Below are 11,274 nucleotides of genomic sequence, written 5' to 3'. Positions count from 1 at the left end.
ATGGTGATCTAGAAGAAGAAATATACATGAAACAACTAGAATATTTTGTAATGAAATGAAAGAAAGAGTTGATTTGCAAGTTGAAAAAGTCCTTATATGGGTTAAAGAAAACACCAAGCATGTGGTATCAAAAGTTTGATACTTATATATTGGGACTTGGCTTCACAAGGATCAAAGCTAATCACTTTGTGTATTTCAAATTAATCAATGGTCATTTAATTTATGTGGTATTATATGTTAATGATATGTTGTTGATTAGAAGCAACAAGGAAATTATCAAGGATGTGAAAACTTAGGTGTCCTTTATATTTGACATGAAAGATCGTGGGGCTACAAATTTTATTTTGGGAATGGAAGCCAAAATAGATCGAGGAAGTTGAGACATAGGAAGATGAAGAGGACATGTCCCATGTTCCCTAAGTTAGTGTTGTTGGAATTTTGATGTATGTAATGGTTTTGTACTTGACCAAGCATTTCACATGTTGTGGGAGTCTTAAGAAAGTATATTTCAAAACCAAGGAAGGAGCGTTGGACAACTATAAAAAGGGTTTTTTATGTATTTGCATGATCACACTACAAATTATGGAATTTGATACCAAGGAAGACTTGGAGCATATAGATTGTTGGACATACATGTCTTGTTTAACATGGATTAGGTTGGATATCTAGATCACAAAATATTTACAAGTGGATACGTGTTTAACTTATTTGGAGGAGGAAGAAGTATTTTCTAGTTGCAGTTTCAACTACAGAAGTTGAATACATGGCATAAACTCATGCAAGTAGGGAATTTGTATGGTTACCAAGGTTGTGTTCCAATATTGGATTTGTACAATTTGTAAGGTTAAATCATAATAGTCAGAGTGCAATATTTTTGGAAAAGAACCTAGCTTATCATTATAAGATAAAGCATATTAATGTTCAATATCACTTTATGAGAGACGTGATTGAACATAAGGTGTTACTTATGAAGGTGGATACTTTGAAGAATGTTTTAAACTCATAACAAAGTTTGTGACCACCAAGAAGTTTTCTTAGTTTAGAGAAAAAATGAGCATTGTTGCCCTAGACTATTGATCATGTAATCTCGTGACCACGTGTATAAAGAAAATATCAAGTGGGAGAATGTTTGGTAAATGTTATATTCTTTGCACAATTAGCCCCACATGTAATTTGTATGCATTGAGCATAGTTGTGATGCCATAGGGGGGTGGAATCCCCTCTATTTGTGGGGGCTACAAGGGGGGTGGTAGCTCCTTACTTGAGAATTTGGGGGATTTTCCTCTGAAAAAATTGGATAGGTTTCTGCATCTATTTTTTGGCAATTTTGTGGCACCTGGTTTTCCATCACATGGTTTTCTAATTTTTGTTAAGGAAAAAAGGTTGTAGTATAATCCAAGTCAACATATAAGGGTTTTGGATCCTGCAAGATCCTATATATTGTATTAGAAATAATGAATTTGATGACTATAAAATTAGAGAGGTGACTTTAAACATTTGCTAGTTTCCTGGTTAAGGATTTCTAGGCAAAATCCCTGAGTATTATGTGATTGTCATCGTTTACCTTTTTGTTATAACGAATCTATTCATGAATTACTTACTATAAAGGTTTAAACATACTTAACATTTGGGACTTAATGATAGGCAAGGCATATTTTTGAAGATTGTTGTCTTCCCTTGGACTTATAGTGAATAAAATAGGATATTTTATCCTTCTTCATATTATATAATTTTGATTTTGATAGAAATTTGGAATTGTTGAAGGCATGTCAATTTGATAGGAAAGGCATAAGTTACAATATTTTCCCCTCATTTATTTTATTGACAAAAGGTTTGGATGGTTGAATTTTTATTTTTTTTGATCTAGCTTCCTCTTATCATGATTAGGTTAACACATATGTATTTAATATTAGGGGGATTCATTACCAACATTGAATTCAATTATCTTTAGCAAAGCAATTGAATCCAAAGGCCACAAACTTAATGATACAGGGATTCTCCCTATTAGAACTCGCACACAAATGCAAGAGAGATTGCTAAGGTGTGAGATACAATATTAATTCACATGATACACATTATCAAATACTATTTCTTATGACCCTTGGTTTCATCTTCCAAGAGATCTCTTAGACTCCGCGTGACCTTTCACATTCATTTGTGGTTTTTTCCCTTCTCATAAGTGGATAATCCACATTTACATGATTCCTAAGGATTATGTTTCCAACATTCCCCCCTCTAATCCAAAGGGGTGTATGTGAGTCCAATAAGAGAGTTGAAATATGAAGAAGGATAACAGCCAATGGCTGGATGTACTCTCTAAATATGGTCGGTTAAGGGAGATCACAAAGAAAATGGGTAGCTGAAGTTGAAATCTTCTACTAGTTGTGGTTTAAGGAAAATTACAAACCAAATGGTAGCAAAAGCCAAAGTCTTATATTTTTGGTGGTTTAAGGTTGACCACCGACTCTAGAACTTTACTCAAAGAAGTTTTTTGAAAAATTCAAAATCTAGCTAGAAGCTAATGTCTTTTCTAAAATGGAAGTGCTCTCTGATGGTGATTTGAATATGACCACAAACTATTGAAGTGGTGGTTTGAAGATGACCACAAACAGTTGTTTAACATAATCATTATTTCTTCTACTAATTAAGGAGGACCAAAAATCAAATGGCACTCATGGAACATGAGTCCTTCTCTGACTACAATATTGTCTCTGGCTCTAGGCTCTAGTTATTAGCTCCAGTTTTAGTTGTGGCTCAGATTTTCTTGATTTGACTTTGAAACTAGTAGTTGACTATCAATTACCTCTTTTCAAATACAAGGTGAAAAGACAATAATCTCTCTACTACAAGATATCTCAATACTTGAGAATAAATTTTAAGGTATGATCGATATGTCTTATTGGATTTTGAAGATGATTGCCAAGAAGTGATCCATTCAAGGTGAATCTTTGTTCTTGTAAGGTTCATGTGATTGGAACACTTGTTTGAACGATGAGTATTTTTTCCACTACTCACAAGGATGAAGATCAAAACATTAATCCTTCATGTAGTCAACTTGATGACAATTTTAGGATTTGAGAATCTAATGGTGAAGTGGAGTAGGTGAAGACAAGTTTTCTTGAAGAAACCCAACACTCTGAAAATGGATTGATTTAGAGTAGTTTGGAATGTGAAATGTCACTTCCTTCTCATATGCAAGGCTCGTTCAATGTTATTGTTCATAACTTCTTCTCAATTTTTGGTGATGGGCTTCGGAAGTGCAAGTTGAACTTTTGCATCTTCATTTGAATTTGCTCCTAAAGTGGCATCATTGATCTGATCATGTGTTGGTTGTTAACAGGATTCTCAAACAAAGAATTTCTCAGAACAAGGACTAGTTCAGAATGATGATTTTTCTGTTGCATTTCATCTTATTGAAGTTGTGACTCAAGCTAAAGAAACTCGATTTTGTCATATATATCTTCTAAATAGATTCGGTGAGAGTGGCTTATTTAATAATGTTTTCAATAGTAGTAAGTATTAGAGTATTCAGTGACTCTAATAATTCATCAATTTGAACCATTTTATCAACAAATCAAGATCAATAAATGAAAGGTCTCAGTTTCTAGCAAAAATACACCCGTTCATTTGTGAACAAGATTAAGAAATGAAATTGTCCAATTACAATGCAATTCAACTTATAAACTTATAAAAAGATTATTTATAAATTATCATTATTCTTGATTTTCTAGATTTAAATTTGCCTATAAAATATCTATGCAATACAATCGACAAATGACAAAGTATAATGGTTTCCAACAATGTTGGAAAATGCCCTCTAATGTAATACTCAAACTATAAAGCTAATATAATTAGCCCTTTTAACACATAACTTTTGCCCAAATGAAATGAGTCATACAACTAGAGGATCCCAAAACGAAAGTAGAATTACAATATACCTCTACTGGGCTCGTCTTATAAGGTGATCATATTATCATTCAAAGTAGTAATCACTGCGTTTATATACGATGGCTCCTTGCAGGGTTGGCAGAGCGACAAATTCCAGAAATTCTCGCTTCAAAGACCGAACCTACATTTTCATCTTAAACAGAGGCGTAGTCTACAATGGCATTCTGCGTTGGTTTATCCTTATCGATCCGGATGCGTCATTCCTCATTTTCTTTGGGATGCTATACTCTAAAAAAAACGCTTCAGATTCTGAAGTTGAAACTGAGAGCTGTTGGACAACCATATGTGGAAGTCATGAGGTAAAAATTGAAGCAAATGTTGTAAAATATTCAACGCAAACAAAAGGAATAATATGCATCCCAAACTGAATGTATCTATGCTCGGTGGGGCTTCAAACAAGTGGGAATTGGATCATACAATCTCATGGCAAGGATGAGTTTGAGTAGAATCATGTTGAGCAAGTCATACCAACGCACAGATGGTTGTTAGTTGGACGAGCACACGGATGGGCAGAACGAGGAATACAGAGTTTATCGAACAGATTAAACCTTGATTTTCAATGATAAAGTAAAACCTTGGTACATAGAGCAAGATAATTTCGACGTTGTGAAATGTGCAACGTGGGGACAATTTGAAGGAGCCAAACGGTAACTGAGTTTTGCCTTCGATTCGATTGTTGATGGTGGTCAATCAATCTGTGAAAGCCATAACAAATCATTTTTGGTAATGATGAGCTCCAATGGGTGAATGGATTTGGTGATCTGATGACTTGTGTCTCCGAAACCAAGGTGTCTCATCAAATATAGAATACAGACTTCCTCATACGAGTAACAATTTTTTTTCCAGTACGGAAAAAAAGGCAGTATTTATATTTATATAGAGTGTATCAAGAAATGCATGGAGCAGAAAGATAAAAGACTATGCTGGTCATAGCACTGCTGACTCTGAAAAAACACTTACATGGAAAGATGTAAGTAGATATATGTAACTACATAGACAAAATTCTTCCATAGACACATGGATGACCATTCAGGTCCATATAGCTAAAGTAACCCCGTCAAGATGAGAAGATTCAAAGAGTAATAGACAAACATACCTGTGGTGAAAGGGAATGAGGCATTGAGCAAAGAATATATTTTCTGGGGGAGACAAAAAGCAAAAATGAATTAAGTACTCTGCCAAGAGAAATCTTCAATCTGAAATGCTCTTGATCCCATTCGAATCTCCATTTTTCATATACGAGGCTAGGCTGGATAGAGAGTCTATCAGCACGAATATCATAGGATCTATCCACATGATTGATAGAATAATCCTTTTTTCTGTTCCATAATACATTTATCCTATTCATCCACCCTGTTAACATGGAGTTCTTTATAGATAATTTCCTTGTGACATGCTCAATCATGATTTTAGAGTCACCGTAGATCTGAAGATTCTGTATATCAAGGAAGGAGCTTAAATGTAAGAGGCCAGCAAGGGCCATAGCTTCAGCCTTGTTGTTTGTACCGTTTCCTCCGTTCCAATAGATAGAAAAATGTTGGTCTTCATTTATTGATATGAGAATGCCACAAGCACATCTACCATGTTGAGCTGCCCCATCAAAAAAAGCTCCCAAAAAATTGAACTGGACCCCTTCTGATTCTTTGAATTTTTGTTTTTGTGTATGGTCAACTTTGTTGGAATAGAATTATGAAGGGAAATTATCTTTTTCTTTTATAGGTTAAAGAAATGTTGTAAATATCAAATACTATTGAATGAGGACAATTTTTTTATATAATGCTCATAGTATAGAACACATGTCATGTCATTATAGTATAGATTGATATAATGAGAATTGTACAAATTGTACACATGTTATTTTTACATACATTTTTCAAATTTATATTTTTTTAATTATTTTTTTGTAAATTAAAAAATAAAACCCATAAAAATTGTCTATTCAACACTTTATACCAATGAGAAAATGGAATTTTTTATTTAATTACAAACCATTTGTGTTTATGGTACATAGTAATTAATATATAATATTATTTTTCAAATTATTGATATTTATTGTACAGAGTAGATAGTAATTAATAATAAAGTACACAAAAGTCAATTATTGTCATCATTACATAATAAGAGGGGAGACATTTCAACCAATCATATTTGAGATAAATATAAATAAATTTTATTTAAAAATAATAAATTTAATTTCATAAGGTTAAACTTTGGATAGATTTTAAATTCTTTTAATCAAAGAAAAACTAATAACAAGTCAATAAAAAACTCACTGTCTTATATTTTATTATAATAAACTAACACTTTATGTGATAGTAAAGCAAAAATTTAAAAATATATTCTTTATGAATATCAAAAAAAATATGTTATTTTTTTCAAAATATTAAAAAAAATATTCCTTTTCATCCCATTACCCCGAATAGATTGTTTTCTCTCTTTATTTGGAAGCTTAAGACATTTGCTAGTTGCTCATGTTAACTATATTGTAATGTCTAATGTTATTTAATATTTTATAAATTTACACAAAAACAAAAACATGCAAATTCTATATTTTTTTAGGTAAATAAACAACATAATCAAACCTACTTATTACCCCAACAACCGACACCATTGACGAACAGGGAACTCTTTTAATAAAATATTTTGATTTTTTAACGCATTATAGATTACTTAAATCTAATGAAAATCGCCTATTCTAATGAGGCGGAGGAGTTGCCCCGAAAGTTATAGAAATTCCAGTTATATTTAAAAAAATCTCGCAACAATTTTTGTAAATCCAAGTTATAGTTCTTAAACTTCAAAATTTTAAGTGTTCTAGACGTTTTTTATGATGTTGAATCCATTTCCACCATAAAAACACGATTCAAACACTACCTTTACAAGATTTTTTGAAATATTTTTACCTGCCACTTTTAACCGACTAGACAATTCCTCCGCTTCATTAAACTACTCCTAATAAAAATAATGCCATATACATTAGAAAAATAATGCCATATACATTAGAACGATGCATTACGTTAACTCAACGAAAATAATATCATATACATTAGTATCCATGCAAATGATCATCTACTTAAAGCTCAATAAATAATAAAGAACCAGAAACCCAATAGATTCTAAGAGAAGAGGTTGAAAAGGGGGCTCCACATCAGTAGAATGAATGAACCGGTTTACTTTTTCAGGAGCAAAATGTACATTTACAGTGTGGCTGGGGCTAAGGAATGAGATGTGCTACCAACGATTTTCACTACCATATATACGTATTTAATCCAGTTGTACCATATATACATCTTTAATCCAGTTATTCTTATTGTCGCTCCTCTCATAAATTACCCCCTCCAACAATTTGCGAGTTCTGTTGCCCTTTCAAATGGTGATTTGTGGTGAGGTGATTGGGTTTGTTGGGTGAAATTTAGGTGGTTAGGTTTTTCACTAGCTGGAGTTTTCGTTTTTGATAAAATTATAAGAAATTAGTATATCTGCTTGCAGGTTGTTGGATGTACTCTTAGTGTTATAATAGCTAGAATCCCCAATCATAAGAAATTAGTATATTTGCTTGAAGGTTGTTGGATGTACTCTTGGTGTTATAGTCTCAGCTACGAGAATTGATCCTGGGTCCAGAATTTGATAACTATGCTAGACAATAAGTCAATAATTAGCTTACTGCATAGTGTTTAATATTTGCTCAAAAATATTCGCTGCTTTTGGCAACACTCCCTATGGTAGACCGGGCTTACTTTTCCCATTTCAACAATGCACACAAAATGGTGAGAGCACTCAATTTGAGTTGGATGTAGGGATGGAATTTGATTGGCAGATTTTCCATCAAAGGGTGATTTTCCGTCAAATACATTAAAAATTTGTAAAAACGTCAAGATCTTTCCTTGAAATTGTAAAAACAGAGTAAGGAGGTGTGAAAACTATCAAGTTTCACAAGTAAATCTATTTTGAAATTCCAAATTGTCAATTTCCTTTTTAATGAAGAATTTCTGGTATGTATCTACTTTTTCCTTTTTTCATCTGTTTCATTGCGAAGGTTTGCTCACATATATTTTGTGGCCATAAGAATCAATTTTATCAGTATCTGTTGCTCATATATATCTATCCGCATATATTCTATTTTGTAGCGGAACTAGATATCTATTCTAGTTTCTATATCCACAATATGTGGCTTTGAATTTCATGTCTATTTTGTAGCGGAACTAGATATCTATTCTAGTTTCTATATCCACAATATGTGGCTTTGAACTTCATATCTGCCTCTGCTACCAACTTTATCCTTCGATACATGTATATGTCTGTACATTCTCTTTTATGAATATAATACAAAATATATAGCTTTTTTCATGCGAAAAAAAACTATTTTGAAATTCTAAACCTAATTAAATATCAACACCAAAATATTAAATGCTAGCACATAGTTAGAATAATGAAGCCACAGTAATAAAAACCACACAAAATATCAATTCACTTGCAATCGTAGCTACCAAATCGGAAAAAAAACAGAAATTCTTCAGTAAGATTCGAATGGTGAATTATTTGATGAAATTTGATTCGTACCTCAAAACATGAAACTCTTTGCTGGACTTTTGGGGGACATGAAATCGTTAGGTATGATTTGGGTTTTGTGAAGAGATGACTTGTTTAGAATGGGGGAGCATAAAATAAAATGTTAAGTTTTGAATAAATATAGATAATCATGTGTATTTAAAAGCCAAACAAAAGAAATAGATTAATAAATTTATAATAGTGAATTTTATATTTATATATTAAATAAGAATTTTCGAAAAATAAGTTTTGAAATTAAAAATCTATGCTAAATTAATTTTTTTTAGAGTGAAAAGAAAATGTGGGTTTTTTAATTGAAATTATTATAATTTTAAAATTGTTATATTATTTAAAATTATTAGAAATTATTTAAAATTTAAAATGAATTAGAAGTAAAATCATGAAAATACCTCATAACTCGAAGAGAGGAAGTATATATATCCATCTGGTATAGTATCCATTTTTGTTAGAATTGAAAAATTTTTATTGGAATTCAAAAATAACAGGACGGATTTGAAGGGCAAGCTCCACCTGGTGAGGTGGAAAGTCATTGCCAGGCCTATTGATGAGGGCGGTTGGGGTATATTGGACACCCACTCTTTTAATAGAGCACTGATTATTAAGAACTTGTGGAGGGCAATGACAGAAGACAGCATTTGGGGTCACCTCATCAGGGAGAAATATATGCAGGGAAGGCCATTCACTCTATGGCTCAGGGATGGGCAAGGAGGACCAACAATTCCTCCTACATATGGCAGGGCATGACAAAAAACAGACAACTAATGTTGGGCTTCATGAGATAGGAGGTCGGAGACGGAAGAACGATAGAGATCGGTCTGGACACTCTGAAAGGATTTCAGGGAAACCTTCACTATCAATTGACCTCATAACCACCTTGCACAACATGGGCATTCACCATTTTGCTCAAATAAGTAGGCAGAATGACAATACTCCTCTCCTACAATCCTGGGTAAAGGCAGACGAGCTTGGCTTAATCGGTCAGAATGCTATTGAATGGGAGGTCTACCTCACACATCTCTATGATGTTGGCATCTCCATCTATGAAGGGGAAGATAGATTGTTGTGGGAGGGTAACATGAAGAAAGGCAAGCCAAGTGTCAAAGACATATACAACAAGCTTCCTTTGACAGAGCGAGATTTTGATAATAAAAATTGGTTCCAAGCCGCATGGAGATGGGTGATCCCATCAAAACTCATTTTCTTTTGATGGTTGGCATTACATAACAGGGTACTCACTTGGGCAATTCTGAGAAGCAGGGGATTCCATGGTCCGAGCATATGTCCCCTATGTTAGAACTACAACGAAGAGATAGACCACCTCTTGTTGTGTTGCCCCTTTGCCAAGGAAGTATGGGCGGGTGTAATGGACTGTTTGCATCTAGGTCCACCAGAACAACAGCAAACTCTGCATTCTTGCCTACGTTTCTGGCTCAGTAAAGGCAATAAGTTTCATGCATTACCCTTCTACATCATTTGGTCTATTTGGCACAGTAGAAACTCTTATATTTTTGAACAAAAACCGCTGGTGATTCGGGAGGTAATCATGAAGGTTGTTAATTATTTTTCAGAGATCGGTCCCATTACGAGACAGATAAAGAAGAGAAAGATAACTATAAAGGAATTGAAGGGTAAATATCCAATTGGTCTATTTGACAAGGCAAGCCAACGAAGGAATAATCATCATTTTGGAACCTGGGAGACTTTATCACTTCTGGTGGAAGGGTGGACAGGGCACTAACAGCAGAGCTAAGATCATAGCACTATGGGGCGCTCTTCAGTTTGCAAAATGGTTAAGACAAGAGGAAATTTACATACATACATAGAGATGCTTTCCAATTGGTCTATTTGACCAGGCAAGCCAACGAAGGAATAGTCATCATTTTGGAACCTGGGAGACTTTATCACTTCTGGTGGAAGGGTGGACAGGGCGGATAGGGCACTAACAGCAGAGATAAGATCATAGCACTATGGGGCGCTCTTCAGTTCGCAAAATGGTTAAGACAAGAGGAAATTTACATACATACATAGAGATGATAAAAGCATCATAGATTGGGTCAAGGATCACTCCTCTTTCAACCCTCAAATCCTCTCCAATTGGATGGGGGCATATCAGAAGACTGGCTAACAGCGTTCAGAACATAACTTTCACCCACATCTCGAGAGAGCAGAATCAAGTGGCAAACCTCCTCTCTAAAATGGGTATTCATGTAAAAAATTCCAATTAACAGCCCAAAGATCATCAATACCGAATATTTCACAAACAGAACTTAATATGATCTATTGTTTAAAAATGACATACCTTGATTAACAGCGGAAGATGTAATGGCTGCCATCTTCTTTCTTCTGACTCCTGACGGTTACTCTTCTTCTCAGAATTCGGTTTCTCTTTCTTGCCCTGTTTCTTTATGCGCTTCTTGATGGAGAAGAATGCGACTCTTGGGAGGGAGAGAGAGGACCCAATCCTTTATATATCATTTAACTCTAATCTGGTACGTCCATCATATACCAATTCAACGCTTAAGATTAATCACAGATCTAATGCTTTAATTATAGAATGATCTATCGGGTCACATTAAGATTAGAAACTGCATAACGTTAAAAGTAGAAACAGCATTTGCAGTTTAAGATTAGAAACAGCCATTTGCTGTTTCTAATAGCAGATTTCTAACATTCTCCCACTTGACCCGACTATTCATAATATTAAGTGTTGAACATCATACTATGATAAATTGCTGAGAGTTATGGCGGTTGTGCACT

Source organism: Pinus tabuliformis, chromosome 7 (assembly GCF_031772625.1).
Source record: "Pinus tabuliformis cultivar Carrire ecotype Pingquan chromosome 7, CPIR1, whole genome shotgun sequence".
NCBI lineage: Eukaryota > Viridiplantae > Streptophyta > Pinopsida > Pinales > Pinaceae > Pinus > Pinus tabuliformis.
This window is presented reverse-complemented; position numbering follows the sequence as displayed.